This window comes from Hyaena hyaena, unplaced genomic scaffold (assembly GCF_003009895.1).
Source record: "Hyaena hyaena isolate Hyena2069 unplaced genomic scaffold, ASM300989v1 scaffold_398, whole genome shotgun sequence".
NCBI classification, from domain to species: Eukaryota; Metazoa; Chordata; class Mammalia; order Carnivora; family Hyaenidae; genus Hyaena; species Hyaena hyaena.
In genome coordinates, this window is record NW_024081032.1 from 1,156,309 (window position 1) to 1,172,526 (window position 16,218).

Below are 16,218 nucleotides of genomic sequence, written 5' to 3' on the forward strand. Positions count from 1 at the left end.
AAGAAAGAAAGAAAGAAACCAAACAACTAGCAATGCCACCATACAAGGACTAGAAACATTTGAGATAGAAAACATTAGCTCTGAATATATAGATTTTTTCATTGAGATTGCAAAATGAAAATCAGATATATATATACAACATATTTAAATTGATCTGGAGATGAAGTGTTCTAGTTACATGTGCATCCCAAATGACTGAAAAGTACAGAGGAAAAAAAAAAAGTTGACAAGTGAATTCTTTTGAATTTGTAAAACAAACAAACAAAAAAAGGACGAAACATTAATACTACATCCAAATGTAACCTCTCTCTGCTGATCTAGATTAGAAATATTTGTGAATATGGTAGTTCCACACTATGAACTACATTTTCCCAGGAAAGAGAATCAACAACTTGGGATTTGGAAGCCTGGGGACTATAATGATCTTATAAAGACCTAAATGGCTCTATGGTTGGCTAAATGGTTTTAGCAAAGCCACTGTATTTTAGCTATCATACATGACCTTTGGCAAAAATTCATCTACATGGTAAGATCACTACTCCATTTTACAGAGCTTATTAAAACTTTCAAATCATTTCTCTTGCGAACAATTACAGGGAACTCTTTTTTCTATGTTTTAATTAACATGCCTTATATCACCATCTTTTACGTATTTTGTATATTCCCATTACATATACTATATTTATTGCATACCAATATCCCACAAAATGTGCAAGTTTCTCAGGAATATCTGACATTTATTGCGATATTAGCTTAAAGGAAAAACTGATTTTTATATAACAAGAACCATGACACTCTGAAGAATAAATTCGTACAGACAACTTCTTAGACATGGTTTTCTTTATGATACTGTTTGTACACCAAAGCTCTTTTATCAGCATAAACTTTAATATGCATAGGATTTTTCAAGAAGATATTTCAAAGTATACATGCAGGTATCACATATGCACCCCAAATTATACTGTGTCTAAAAGATCACAGAGTAAAATGTTTTAAAAAGTCTGTTCAGATCAAAGATCAAACAAAAAAGATCTGTGAGGTGCCTCAGCTCATGAGACTTTAATTTGCAATCTTTGATAGAAGAGGAGCAGAAATATGTCTGAGCCAAGTTAAGGATATTAGGATTTAAAGGATAAAGAAAGCCACTGAAAACATTATCACTGCAAGATTTCATGCAAGGAATATGTGGTTTAGAAGAGTAATTTGACAGTTTGAGGAAGAGAAAGTAGTAGAAGTTAGTTTTCTGTGCCTTTCTGGAAGAGAAACAATAGAGGCCTACGTGGGTACTTTGAATAGCTAAATGGAAAATGAGACACTACAAAGAAGAGATGCCAGGGCTGGATGAGCAATTGGATTTCACAGCTAAAGTAAAAAAGTGGAGTAATATAAGGTTTAAGTTTTTAACATGAATGGCAAGAAGAATAGTGGAGTTCTCATGAAAATCTTTAAGAAGGGTATACATTCGAGGAAAATCATAGGATTGCTTAAGTTTATATTTGTTGGATTGAGAGTGATGATGGCATATCAAAATAGAATGTGGAATTTGAAATTATTTACATAAAAATACTGGTTAAGGCAAACCCAGGGCAAAAGTCTCTAAAGAAGATTAGACAGAAAGAGGATCAAAAGACCTAGGCTGAATTTTGGGAACCATTCACATTTTTAAAATTAAAAAAGGGAGAAGGAAGCAACATAAGAGATTTTTAAAACAATGTTTATTTATCTATTTTGAGAGAGAGAGAGAACAAGAGAGCAAGTGTGAGTGAGCGAGGGAGGGGCAGAAAGACGGGAAAGAAAAAAATTCCAAGCAGACTTGGCACGGAGCCTAACGCAGGGCTGAATCCCACAACTATGCGATCATGATCTGAGCCAAAATCAAAAGTTGGGTGCCCAATGCACTGTGCCATCCAGGCGCCCCAACAAACCATAAGAGACTCTTAACTACAGAGAACAAACAGGGTTGATGGAGGGAGGTGGGCAGGGGGTGGGCTAAATAGGTGATGGGTATTAAGGAGGGCACTTGTGATGAGCACTGGTGTTGTATGTAAGTGATGAATCACTAAATTCTACTTCTGAAACCGATTTTTACCAAATATATTAATTAGCTAGAATATAAATAAAAACTTCAAATAGAAAAAAAGAAAGAAAAGAAAGCATTGAACAGAGATAAGAAATGGTCTAACAACATTTAGGAATAGTAGCACAATATTATAGCACTACTTGAAAGAAAATAATTCACTTATTGGATTGGCTCAACAAAACAAAAAGATACAAACACAACCCTTTAGTCACTAAAATCATTCTCTTTTTGATGATCAAGAATTTACGTTTTATTGCATGTGAATTGTAAAACACAAAATACAGTATACCTCAAAGTAGAAGCAATATAAATTGAAAAGTAGAAAGAACAAAGGACGCCATCGCAAGGGAGGGATGGAAAGCTAGAGCTGGCGTGGGCTGAAGCTTGGTGCTGGCCCAGGAGCCGGTGCCATAGTGGGCTCTCCCTCTGGTGCTGACTCACCCTCTGATGCTGGTAGTGGTGATGGTGCCGGATTTGGCACTAGGTGTGTAGCTAGATCCGGCTCTAGAGCTGACGTTCAGACTGCAGTAGAGAGCTGGCTGTTGCACCCGCTCTGGTTCTGGGCTGATTCTCACTCAGGCACTGTTATCAAACCTGGTGTGAAAACTGGTGATGGAGAGGCCTCTAGATCTGGAGCTGATCGTGGCTCTGGAGCCGGAGCTGGCACTGGTGCTGGCGTCAAGTGTGGAGCTGGTACAAGAGCTCCCGCTGGAGGGGGTGACAGCTCTGCAGCTGGCGTAGCTCTGTGTCTGGGGCTAGTGCAGAAGGTGGCTGTAGCTGCAGAGTTGCCGTGAGGACTAGTTCTGGAACTGGCCCTCGCTCTGGAACTGCTCCTGGAGCAGTTAATGATGCAACTACCTTTATCCCTGAAGCTGGCCCGAGCTCGGTCCTGTCTGGTCTGGAGCTGATTCCAGTTCTAGAGCTGACACTGCCTTCAGTTCTGGAGCTGGAGAAGGTCCCAGAGCTGTGTGAGGCTCTAGAGCTTGTTAAGTTACTGTCCCGAACTCTACAGGTGCCGGAGCTGGTGCTAGAGCTGGCAGACGAGCTGCTGCTCACACTACTAACATCACTTTTGAAGTCATTACCTAGAGTTGGCAACCTGATACGAAAGGCACAGACCAAGACAAGAGTACAAAAGAGACACCAGGAACAGCAACAGCAACAGAACAACAACAATACAACAACAAAAACCTTGGAAAATGAGATAGTGAAGAAACAAACAAAAATCTGTAATTACATGGTTAAGATATGTGAAGACATTGCAAGCATCAAAAAAAGAAGGCTTAAAAGACAAAGTTGCAAACATCCCCCCCACCAAAAAAAAAAAAAAAAAAAAAAACAGAAAAAAAAAGGAGAAAGTGCCAACAAAAAGATAAAGGGATGCAATAACTGTAACAGCAAAAACAAAAATAAAGAAATAATGAAACTGGAGGATCTCCAGCTTAAAGGCCGTATCCACTGAGTAGAAACTGTAGAAACAGTGGATGGGGAACATGGAAGAGAGGAAATTATCAAATAAATTTAAAATTGCTCCTAGGAATTAAATACATGACATAAAACCCCTAGGAAGGAAAAGGATAAATGGAAAAAAAAATTACAAAGAATCAAGAGTAGAATAAAACTAAACTTCTCAATAGCAAATCTAGAAAGAGAAGAAAAGGAAACACCTGCACAGTTATGGAGAACATTCAGGGCACAAGATCTACTCAAAGTATCAATAAAATACGAGGAGAGATGAGTTACATTTTCAGACATGCATAAACATTTGCTTCTCATCCATTCTCTTTCAAGAATCTAGTAATGGTGTACTCTACCAAAATGAGGGAGTCGCTCCCCTATAAGAAACAAGATTACACTGCAACAGCCCCCAAACTTCAGGGGCTTAAAAACCAAAACAACTGTATTTCTTGCTCAAGCTTCATGTCCATTGCCTGTGTTTCTCTCTACATCTCATAAGGCAATGAAGAGAACACAGGTTTATTTCTTTCAAATGAGAGGAAAAAAAAACTAAATGAGAGAGAGAAAAAGGAACAAAATATTCCTCAGAAGATAAAGTAGATTTTCTCTCAGAAATCATCAGGATAAAATGTGTTTGGTTTTTTTTTTTTTAATGTTTTTTATTTATTTCTAGGAGAGAGAGAGAGACAGCGTGAACAGGGGAGGGTCAGAGAGAGAGGGAGTCACAGACTGAAACAGGCTCCAGGCTCTGAGCTGGCAGTCAGCACAGAGCCCGACGTGGGGCTCAAACCCACGAACCGCGAGATCATGACCCAAGCGAACCAACTAAGCCACCCAGGCGCCCCTGTTTGGTTTTTTTTTAAAGCTTGTTTAGTAATTTCTGAATGACAGTTGTAAAAGTACACAAATAATTATTTGGGCATCTTTTCTGAAAATTCCAAACTCTTTACAACCTCAGTAAAATATCATAGTACTGAACAGTAAACAAAAATGTGTAAGTACAAAGAAAAACTGGAATGTGAAGGGCAAAATATACTATAAGAAAAGTATAACTTGTAACAACAGCTTATGTTGGTAACATAATAAATCCAGGTAGTGTGTAAAAGAAACGATAATTTTAAAACTCTGGAAATGGGATTGAGTCTAGATCATCATTTTCTCACTGCTTAATACTTTCATTAATCAGAAAATACTCCTTCTGAGATCTATTTTGTAGAGATCTACTCAAACAAATGTCTCCCTATTAGATCATAAATTCGTTAATGAAAGGGAGGATATTGGTTTTTTTAATGTTTATTTATTTTTGAGAGAAAGCGTGTGAGTGGGCAAGGGGCAGAGAGAGGGGGTCAGAGGATCTGAAGCGGGCTCGACACTGACAGCAGTGAGCCTGATACGGGGATTGAACTCACGAACTATGAGATTATGACCTGAGCCAAAGTTGGACGCTCAACTGACTGAACCACCCAGGTGCCCCAGGATCTTGTTTAACTGAACTAGGCATATCTACTAAGTAAAAAGTTACTGGCACACTGTACATACTCAATGTATTTTTGTTGTCGAACTGAATTTAATCCTCCCAAATCAAGGGTATCACTTCAATCTATGGTTCTCAAACTGGCAGCACAAAAGAATCAACAGGGGAGTTGTTAAAAAGTACCTATCAAAAGACAATAACCTCCAATGACAGGGCCCAAGCACTGGTATCACTTTAAAGCTTCCCAAATTATTTTGATGGAAAGTCGGTGTTGACAACTACTGCCTTAGGTCATCTCTTTCTCTCCCCTAAAGACTGCACAACACAAACCTGAAAGTACCTAGCTTCCCAGTGTGGAGCAATTTACTTATGAGGTAATACATACTTTTTCCTTCAAACTGTTCAGTTATTTAAATTTCCTTCTACTCATAAAGAGTATATTATTATTTCATAATTACATCATAACTTAACATCATAATTACTGAACTATCCACATCTCTAAAATAACACTATTACTAAGGTCCTTTTCTGCTCTGACATGACATTTCATTCCCACCATATGGTATTTTTGTAAAACTGAAAACATTCACTTCCAGTGACTGTGTAAAAAAAAAAAAAAAAAGAAACAAAACCTGAGTAATGACAGAGGCTAGGCAATAATTCTATTCCTTCACACTGATGCACATTTGATTCTGCATTTTAAAAAGTGTTTCCTAAATGTCCATTATCATGCAACTGATTCTAGGAGTTTCAAAAGAACAATCAGGTAAAATATGGAGAGGGTGACTAAGGGCACCTGGTACAGAGGGTGACGCAGTGTTTACGGTGACTGGTGAGGCATAAACTACGTTGAGAGTTGGTAAACGGGCGATAGCTGAACCAGAAATACACTTTAATCTCTGTCAGAGCTTTCTAACAAATCTCTCTGACACGTAGACTTAGAGAAATTACTTAAAACAAGGGAAACGGATACATGAGAATGTATACAAAGGTGTAATCATTTATTGTCATTTCAACAAAGACAAATCTTTTGGCAACGACAGGAAAAAAGTATATTTTCAAATTGTGTCTACAAATCATTCCGGAAACTTTCTGCCATTTGAGAAAACACACACACACACACACACACACACACACGCACACACGCACGCACACGTGAACTCATTCAACTACTGGAAAAAAATGAACATCTATAAGAAAAGGTGTAAATTAAACATAGGCATCAAATTTTGTCTTCACGGGAAACATACTAAACTGGGTTTGAATGCCTGCAGAGAGCTGCCAAGTCTGTAGACAGTTTTGTCATAATTTTTTAACTCTTCTATATGGATGCATAAAATTTCCTCAAGATGAAGGACTTTTTCAGAGAATTGGATATCTCTGAAGGATCCTTTGAAACTAAACACTTTGAAGACAAATAGGTTCCAGAAGGATGACAATGAAATCCCTATGTTCTCTTCAACAATCACTTCATGGCAGTTAAATGACCTAGTAGAAATCTCAGGCCTAGGACATCATTTTTCCCCCCACCAGTTTTTCCTCCTCTGTGCTAGCTCAATACACATTTCCCATTTCCTTTTGCTTTGTATACAATTAGGTGAACCAACTTAATGTCCTTAGAGATTCAATATATCTCAAAATCTTTAAAAACATAGAAAATATTTCAAGGTAAAAAAGGAAGGTTAAGTTGAGGTCTTGTCTTCAGGAACTCCAGAATTGACTTTTTACTTTTATATCCTTAATGCCTACTTATTATTAGTTGCCAGTAAAAGAAATAGGTTATGTGCCTCAAATATTTTCCTTGTGAATATTCATTATTACTGGCATGCTTAAGTTAGAGAAATTATTAAGTATAAGGATCGAAGCAAAAATATACTATATATAAAGAAAATCAGATTATAACTAATATTTTCAATGTGTACAAAAATGAACTAATGAAATAAATATGCAAATATTCACTGTATCATTTGTTTTCATTTTCACTTTTTATTTTTATGAACATCCTACTAAAAGCATAGAGGAAAATTGGATATAAGAAATGAATAAATCTCAAAAGAGATTACAAATACAAAAGTCAACCATAGAAAAAACATTAGGTAATTTGGAAATATAGCTAGTTGGTTACTAAAAGTTGGTGTTTCCTATAAATATAAACATAAAAATAAATATAAACATAAATATGTTTCCCAGGGTCCTAGTAGATCATTAAATTATGTAAATACATTTAACAGCACTTTTTCCTATAAATATTTTATGTGTATATACATATAAATACACATACACATAGACTTGTGTTTGTATTTGTAATAAAAAATAATCTAGGTTGTTTTATAAGATTTTTTTAAACATTATTTTTATTCTATAACTATAAACAAACAAGCATATTTATATGTTATGTTAAATTGTTAAAGATACTTCTTCCTTGGTGAGAAAATATATGCTACTAGAAGTGATCAGAAGAATATCAACAAATGATAACTTTATTAAACACCAAAAGAGGAGAACTTGGGTGGCTCAGTTATGTGTCCAACTCTTGGTTTCAGCTCAGGTCATGATCTCAGTTAGTGAGTTCAAATCTTGCATCGGGCTCTGTGCTGGTATGTGGAGCCTGCTTGGGATTCTCCCTCTCTGCCCCTCCCCACTTGCACCGTGTCTCCCCTTCTCTTTCAAAAATGAACGTTAAAAATAAGGAAAAAAATAAAATTTGACAATAAATCAAAATCATTTACTGGTCTATATTCAATAACAGTGACTATCCTTCTATATTTTCCATGATTTATCATGAAAAAGATATTTACATTTTTCAGCAAAATTCATTTCTTGAGAGCTCAACATGTGTCTGAGTCATGACTGATGTACTATTTTGTCTTAAGTTATACTATACTGTTGAGATCACGTTTTTGATGATAATCTTTGAATGTCATATTTTTCTAGAGCTAACAATCAGTGTATAAGTAGATTGACTCTCAAAACATAACTTAAGAAAAGTATATAGTAAAATATAAATTTAAAGGAAATTATACCATTAGCATAAGAGCTCTAGACTGTATTCAACTATGGCTCAAAAGTGCTGGTTATTATTAAGCTACTATGTAAGTTTAGCTTCTCAAAAAAATTCCTAAATAACCTAATAATACAATAGACATTTGATATTTCTCAAGATGCACATTTCAAGACCTTTGTATTTAGTCATGTTTTGCAACTACCACCTAGGCTCATACTATATCCCACAACAAAAGTTCATTATAAAACTGCCTTACTTTCAAGAATAAATAGAAAACAACCATGCTGCTGCACTGAGCTGTTGATACTGTCTTGCTGCTTGGAGAATTCATTCCCACGTACCAAATTTGTACATGCTCTCAACTCCTGCCTTGGCAAAATAATAAATTGCACTATGCCAGTTACCAATGTTACCACTTAAGAATAGATGGAACTTTCAATGTTAAATCTTGAATACTTAGACCCTGGTGTGCTTCACTGGCATAAAGTACAATCGTACAACTATGTTAGTTTATATATTTCATAAGTAATCATGTAGCAATAGGTGTATAAGCCAGTACAAAATGTTAGTCTTAGCTATCGTAATTTTTAACTCACTGCAAGATTTTTTTTACACACAATTAGCTGATATTTGCTTGAAGACTTATAATATTTCTGGGATTCTGGAACAACTTGTTCTACTTTTGAACTATATTAACATTAAGAAAAGAAAAGCATAGATATTCACATATGGGATGATGAGCTATGGAGACCAATACAGCATCTATATATCAATAACCATTCACATGTGGCTATTACAAGTACTTGAAATGCAGCTAGTATGAACTGATATGTGTGCTAAGTATAAGTTATATACCTAATTTTAAAAAATGTTTATTCATTTTGAGAGAGGGGAAGAGAGAAAGAGAGAGAGAGGGAGAGAGGAGAGAAAGATAGAGAGGAGAGAGAGAGAGAGAGAGAGAGAGAGATAGAGCGCACTCATGTGAGCTGCGGAGAAGCAGAGAGAGTGAGAGAGAGAATACCAAGCAAATTCCTCTCTGTCAGCGCACAACCTGACGTGGGTGAGATGATGACCTAAGTTGAATTCAAGAGTCAGATGCTTCATCAATTGAGTCATCTAGGCACCCCACACCTGTTTAATTTTAAATAATTGATACACTTGTGTGGTGTTTGGAATTCTGAACAAGAACAGTGACCTGTAAAGCTGGCTCCCTCAATTAACTGTTACTTGTGAATAAAATTTTCTTGTCATTATAATTAGCACAAGGTAGTAACAAGGTCATCAAAATAATTTAAAAGCAATAAAAATAAAGTTCACAAGTAAATACCTACATGATATATGTATATATATATATATATATATACACACACACACACATATGTATACACATATGCACACATACATACACACCTATCTGATTCAAAAGACACTATAAAAAACAGGAATGTAAAATGTCTCATTAATTATTTTATATCGATCACAGGTTGATATTTAGGTTAAATAAAATTTCTTATTCAAATTAATCTCACTTATTTCTTGTTTACCTTTTTTAATGTGGTAATTAGAAAATTTTAAATTGTACGTGATTCACATTACATTTTTATCACAAAGTGCTGTTCTAGAGTACCAACTGGGAAAGCAATTTATAAGCCATCACTGTTATAAGACTAATTTCTGCTTATACTAATAACAAGAGAAGGAACTTTGCATTTATATATATTTATATATATATTTATATAGAGAGGTATAGTTTGAAAGAATATTTCATTCAATGATTAACTGTTATCACTCCTGTGTAGTGAAAATATGAGGTGAGAAGTTTTATTATTCGTTCAATATTCTAAAATTGTCTTTCTTTTAATGTTTGGGAACTACTTTTGAATCTAACCTTTAAAAAAATTTTTTTAATGTTTATTTTTTTTTTTTGAGAGAGAGACAGACAGACAGACAGAGTGCAGCAGAGAAAAGCCGAGTCTCAGAGGGAGACACAGAATCCAAAGCAGGCTGTCAGCACAGAGCCAGATGCAGGTCTCGAACTCAGAGGCTATGTGATAGATCATGACCTGAGCTGAAGCTGGACGCTCAACTGACTGAGCCACCCAGGTGCCCCAGGAACTACTTTTGAATTAGATATCATCTTGGCATCTATGGTTAATAGATTTTCAACAAGGGTAACAAGACCATTCAACGGAAAGAGAATGGTCTCTTCAACAAATGGTACAGGGAAAACTAGATATCCACATACAAAAGAATGAAGCTAAATCCCTACCTCATATTATATAAAAATTAACTCAAAATGGATCAAAGACCTACATTTAGGAACTAAAACTATTAGAAGAAAATATAGGGGAAAATCTGCATGACTTTGGATTTGGCCTTGGGATCTAAAATATGATACCAGAAGTATAAGCAACAATTACACAAAAATAGACAAACTAGACATCATTAAAAACTTTTGTGTATCAAAAATCAGTATCAAGAGAATGAAAATAACCCAGAGAATAGGAAGAACTGTTTGCAAATCATATACTTCATAAGGATTTTATATCCAGAATAAAAAACACTCAAACCTTAACTAAAAAACTCAATTAGGGGGCACCACCGTGGTGGCTCAGTCGGGTAAGCATTTGACTTCAGCTCAGGTCATGATTTCCCATGGGTCTGAACCCTGCATCAGGTTCTTGTGCTGACATCTCAGAGCCTGGAGCCTGATTCAGATTCTGTGTGTGTGTCTCTCTCTCTGCTCCTCTCCCGCTCATGCTCTTCTTCTGTCTCTCAAAAATGAACAAATGTTAAAAAAAAACAACACCCTCCCAAAAGAATTCAATTAGGAAATTAAAAAGGATGTGAACAGCCATTTCTCCAAAGAAGATATACAAATTACCAACAGATGCATGAAAGATGCTCGACATCATTAGTCATTAGGAAAATGCAAATCAAAACAAGAATGAAATACCACTTCTCACTCACTAGGATGGCCATAATTAAAGCAACAGCAACACATTAAAACAACAACAAAAAATAGAAAGCAAGTGTTAGAGAGGATATGGAGATACTGGAACTGTCATTCATTCCTCATGGAAATGGAAAAAGTGAGTCATCCTGGAAAACTGGAAGTTTCTCAAAAAGCTAAACAGAATCACCACATAACAATTCTACTCAAGAATTGCACATGCTTAAACAAACTGAAAATAAAAACTCAAATAGATTCTTGTAGACCAATGTTAATAAAGCAGCCCACGTGTTCATCAACAGATTAATAGATAAAATGTGGCTACTGTAAATAGAATGGAATAGCATTCAACCTCAAAAAAATGGAGATCTGAGATATGTTGCAACATGAATGAACCTTGAAAACATTATGCTGAGTGAAATAAACCAGACACAAAGGACAAATATTATATAATTCCACTTACATAAAATATTGAGAATATGCAAATCATAAAGATAAAAAAGTGGATTAGGGGTAACAGAGTCTGTGGAGAGAGAAATATATATACAGAGTTTTTGTTTGGGGTGCTAAAAATTCTGGAAATAGATAATGGTAATGGCTATCAAGCACTGTAAATGTAATTAATGCAACTGAACTACACATTTAAAAATGGTTAAAAAGCACATTTTATGTTATATCTCTTTTACCACAATAAAAGTATATCAATCAAATCATCTCGGGGACTGTGTTTTCTCCCTAGTCATGCATTAACTCAGTGAGTAATAATAGATATATATACTATGTGTTAGACAGTTTGCTAGGTGTGGATGACATAATGCTGAACACAAATATAAAATGAACTTTGTTATGGTATAAATTTGTAGTGTAGTTGAAGTGGATAACACCCATAAAGTAATCTTGTAAGACTTTAAGGCTTTGCACCATCGTTAAAAGTCTTTCCTGTTGAATAATGTCAAACATTCTATAATTTAAAATACTCTCCATAAATATTAAATAAATATACTGATGACACTATATATAACTAATTTTCTCCACTGGCTGTATGGACTGTTTCAAAAAGAGAGGAAATACTGAACATAATGCTTACCCTCAAGGAAATTCCAATGAAATTGATAAAGAAAACCATGCTTGTATCAAATGTAAGAGGGTTCAATTAAAACATGTAAACAGGTACTTGTACTATCTAGATATGTGTACTTCAAATGCTAACGGAATGATGGAGTGATCAGAACCACACAGTCACAAACAAGAAAAGTTTCATGAAAGAAAAGTTGAATTAACTGGGAAGATATGAAGTAACACTAATAATTCTGCATTTTGATAATGTTGGAAGTTACACCAAGGAATGAAATTGCTTTGATCTATATATACACGCACAAAATTAATGCATGAAAACAAGAGTGAAAGGCGAATAAAGTTGTGGGAAGGGCACGTGGAATCTAGGTACTATTTTTACAACTTACAACTTACTGTGAGGCTGTAATTATTTAAAAAATGGAAGTAAAAGAGGACACACACAATTACTTATCACTTAATAACTATTAAAAATAAAGTATGTTGAAATATATGTAGGACAAAAGTAAAACAACAACAACAAACAAACAAACCACCAAAAATCAAGACAATGTGTAATAGTGGTAGGACTGTGAAATGCATATACATTGTTTTTGCTATTTTTCAAAGTTGTGGTAATGTGTCTGAAGAATTTATAAAATGTAAACATAGAAAAATAGACATGGGGAAAACATATATGCCAAAATTACTAGAAAAAAAGGAAAGAGGTGGATATTGCAGCAAAGTATGGGAAGGGTTTTTAGGTCACAGAGGTGGTCTGTCAGTGACCCAGGGAAATCTGTTTACCTCAGCAAACGCTACATTCTTTCTCCTCTCCTACAGAAATTATAGCTCTTAAGGATTGTTCTACCGATGGCCAAGGCTTACAGATTTGTTTTGGTCTCATTTGTAGTAAAATTATAAGAATTCAGAAATAAGAAAAAGGACTGCTGTTGTTTCTCTTATATTTTACCATTTGCATACGGAGGAGCTCAGAACTTCCTTTTATTCATCATTTACTTCAGTTTACAATTGAGTTGGATATGAATTAATTAATATGCAAGGATGAGAGTGTTTATATCATGTATGAATATCACATATATTATAGGTAGCTTGAAAAATAGTTTATGACATAAGACTGTTTGACTTGAAATTTATTATACCTCCTAACTTCTCTAGGAGTTGAAGTAAAAGCAATCGTAAAAGACCACATGGAAATAATCAAAAGTAACTTGAATTGTATGTTCTTTGAATCTTTGATTAAATCTTCATAGTGGGATGCCATAAAGAGTCGGGTAAATAACACACCAGAGTGTGCCCTCTTGGTGCATTCGTACAGTAGGCATTCTCCCCAAGATACATTAAATGCAAGGTTTTGGATTATTTCATATTTATATCATCTTTCTTTTATTTTCAAAATGTCTGTATATTTTTACCATGAATCTTCTCCATATTTTCTAGTAATTTTAATTTTCTAATAATTTTATTATGACCCAAGTTGACAGTAATCTCCATGCATCACCACATTTTCAATTTCCTGCTAAACTTGTATTTATACGTAAAACAAATTACAAACTTTATGGCAAGAGAGAGGGTATACTCTGAGCAATTCCCAAAAACTTTAAATGCCTAATGTGCCCCTTTAACTTTGAGATGATATTACACCACAGATAGAAGCTGGGGTCAGGCCTTGTCCAGAGAAAAAGGCAGGGATTTATGAGATACTCAGGAACAAAACAGAGGCTTTATTTCTCCTAAAAAGAGAAGCAGAACTTATAGAAGCAAATACCAGGAACTACTCAATACTAATCACAAGTTAGAAGTTTCTTATCAACTTCAATTCTATGCTATTAACACACAATAATATTTTATATTAAAAACTACCCTTCAGGAAATATTGTTTCATATACTGTCTGGAAATGGGTAACTCTCTACATCACAAATTAAACCTAAATAAATATATTGTGTGGTTACTTAATTTCTAATGTGCTTAAAATTAGGCTGGAAGCTGCTCTAAGCATGTCACAGGTTTGTTTTCTCTCTGACGTTTGCTCAGTTTCCCTAGCCTGATCTCCTTCCTTGCTTATGCTGTGTAGAAAGGCCATTAGCTTCACGGAGTCCGTCTTTAGTCCATCTCAATAAACCCCCCACAAAAGTCTTGTTGATGGTTCACAGGACCAATTTTCTGAATCATGTGTAGTACTGGATTATACTTAACATATCATGCTACAGGGGTGCCTGGGTGGCTCAGCTGGTTAAGCATCTGACCTTGGCTCAGGTCATGATCTCATGCTTCTTGAGTTTGGGCCCCATATCGGGCTCTGTGCTGACAGCTCAAAGCCTGGGCTTCAGATTCTGTGTCTCCCTCTCTCTGCCCCTCCCATGCTCGTGCTCTGTCTTTCTCTCTTTCAAAAAAAAAATTTTTTTTAATTTTTAAAAATATATCATGTCACAATTTTTTTACTTGTCAATGATTTCAAACTCAGTTACACAACAGGCAAGTTTCTCAGGTAATACTGGACTCCATTAAGAAATGGAAGGATGTTACCAATAAATCTCCACTAGCCACCACAAGGCTAATATAAAAAAGCGGTCACTAAATAAATAATTGTGACATAATTTCATCAGATAACTAGGATTTCATACTTCCTAAGATGCTTTTAAAAAACCTAATCCAGGGATGCCTGAGTGGCTCAATCAGTTAACCATCTGATTCTTGATTTCAGCTCAGGTCATGATCTCACGGTTTGTGAGACCCAGCCCTACACTGGGCTCTGTGCTGACAGCACGCAGAGCCGGCCTGAGATTGTCTTCCTCTCTTGCTCATGCTCTTTCTCTCTCTCTCAAAAACTAAATAAATAAGTAAGTAAGTAAATAAATAAATAAACAAACACTGAAAAAAAATCTAGTCCTTATATTTATCATCTTATTATACACACCCCACATGTTTTCAATACTGGGCACTCATGAACGAATATGCATTACTAGGTCTCCATATTCATCTCATCTATGTTTTTTCTTTCTTTTTTTTTAACCTTTTTCTGGTTTATTATAGCTGGAAGAAAAGTATGTCTTCTTCCTTTGTGCCATCTGAAAAAGCTGTATCAAATTGGAGAAAACATGAAAATTCTAAAGTTCAAAGGCCAAATCATTTGAAAAAAGACTATTCCTCAGTTGTGGTTCTTCTGTTAAGTGCTGTGTTTAGAAGTCCTGGGTCAGAGCCTTGATCACATCAGTGAAGTCACTAATGTCTTTTTTATTTAAGTATATGAAATATTTTGAAAAAATAAAGGCAAACAGAACCACAAAATAATTCATGTTAGTAACTTCATACACAGATTTTAAAGAAACTTGCAAGGCTGACTTCTATTTTATGTTACTTATACGTCTCGGGGTTTCTAAATGAGAATAAAAATGATTTATTAAGCATGCATTTGCTTAATCAGTACTTCAAGTCAGAAAGTACTTGAATGCTGAGCGACATCACTTTTTACATAAAAGTTTCACAATTTATAAAACATTTTCTATTGAAAGATAAGGCATAGAAAAATGCAATGACATCTGCTAAACTTTACTTAGGAAAACTTAAAGAAATCCTATGGGATAACATCACTCAATTTTTCCTGGAGTACCTCTGATGGAGACTTCCTAAAAAAAAAAATCTGGAAATAATTAGAAACTATTATAGTACCTAAAAAAGTTTACTTGAAAACTGAATCTGCTATTCATCAAAGACCACAATACACTCAGAATAATGTAATGGAAAATTAAGGTACACATAGAGAATGACATCGAGGGCCTCAAACAAATGTGATTGTAAAACATAAAAAAAAAAGAAGATAGTATCAGCCCTGTGATATACTGAAGAAGACGAGGAAACACTACACTTAACTAATTAAGCAGTGGTTTTTGGTAAAACTATATATATTAATTATTTGACTTATTTTATTTCAGTTCATTTTACTTCCAAACAGCACAAAACCAATTCTTTTATAAAAGATACTACTAGGACACCACTTTAATGAACATTGAAAGGGAAGAAAAATAAATAGTTAATTCTTAAAATGTACTTTCGTGTTGTAAGATCTGCATAGTAAGGAAAGTTATACAAAATACTGGAAAAAAAACATTTTGGGTGTTTGTGGAACAATAAATGCAATACAATGATAATGCTAATAGCTTCTTAGAACTAAAAA

At 34.8% G+C, this 16,218-nt stretch overlaps 1 protein-coding gene across 1 annotated transcript in view; it reads right to left on the bottom strand.

The window, feature by feature from the left end:
• Nucleotides 1-16,218, bottom strand: part of NBEA (neurobeachin) — a 693,804-nt gene that overhangs the window by 350,592 nt on the left and 326,994 nt on the right. The window lies entirely within an intron of this gene.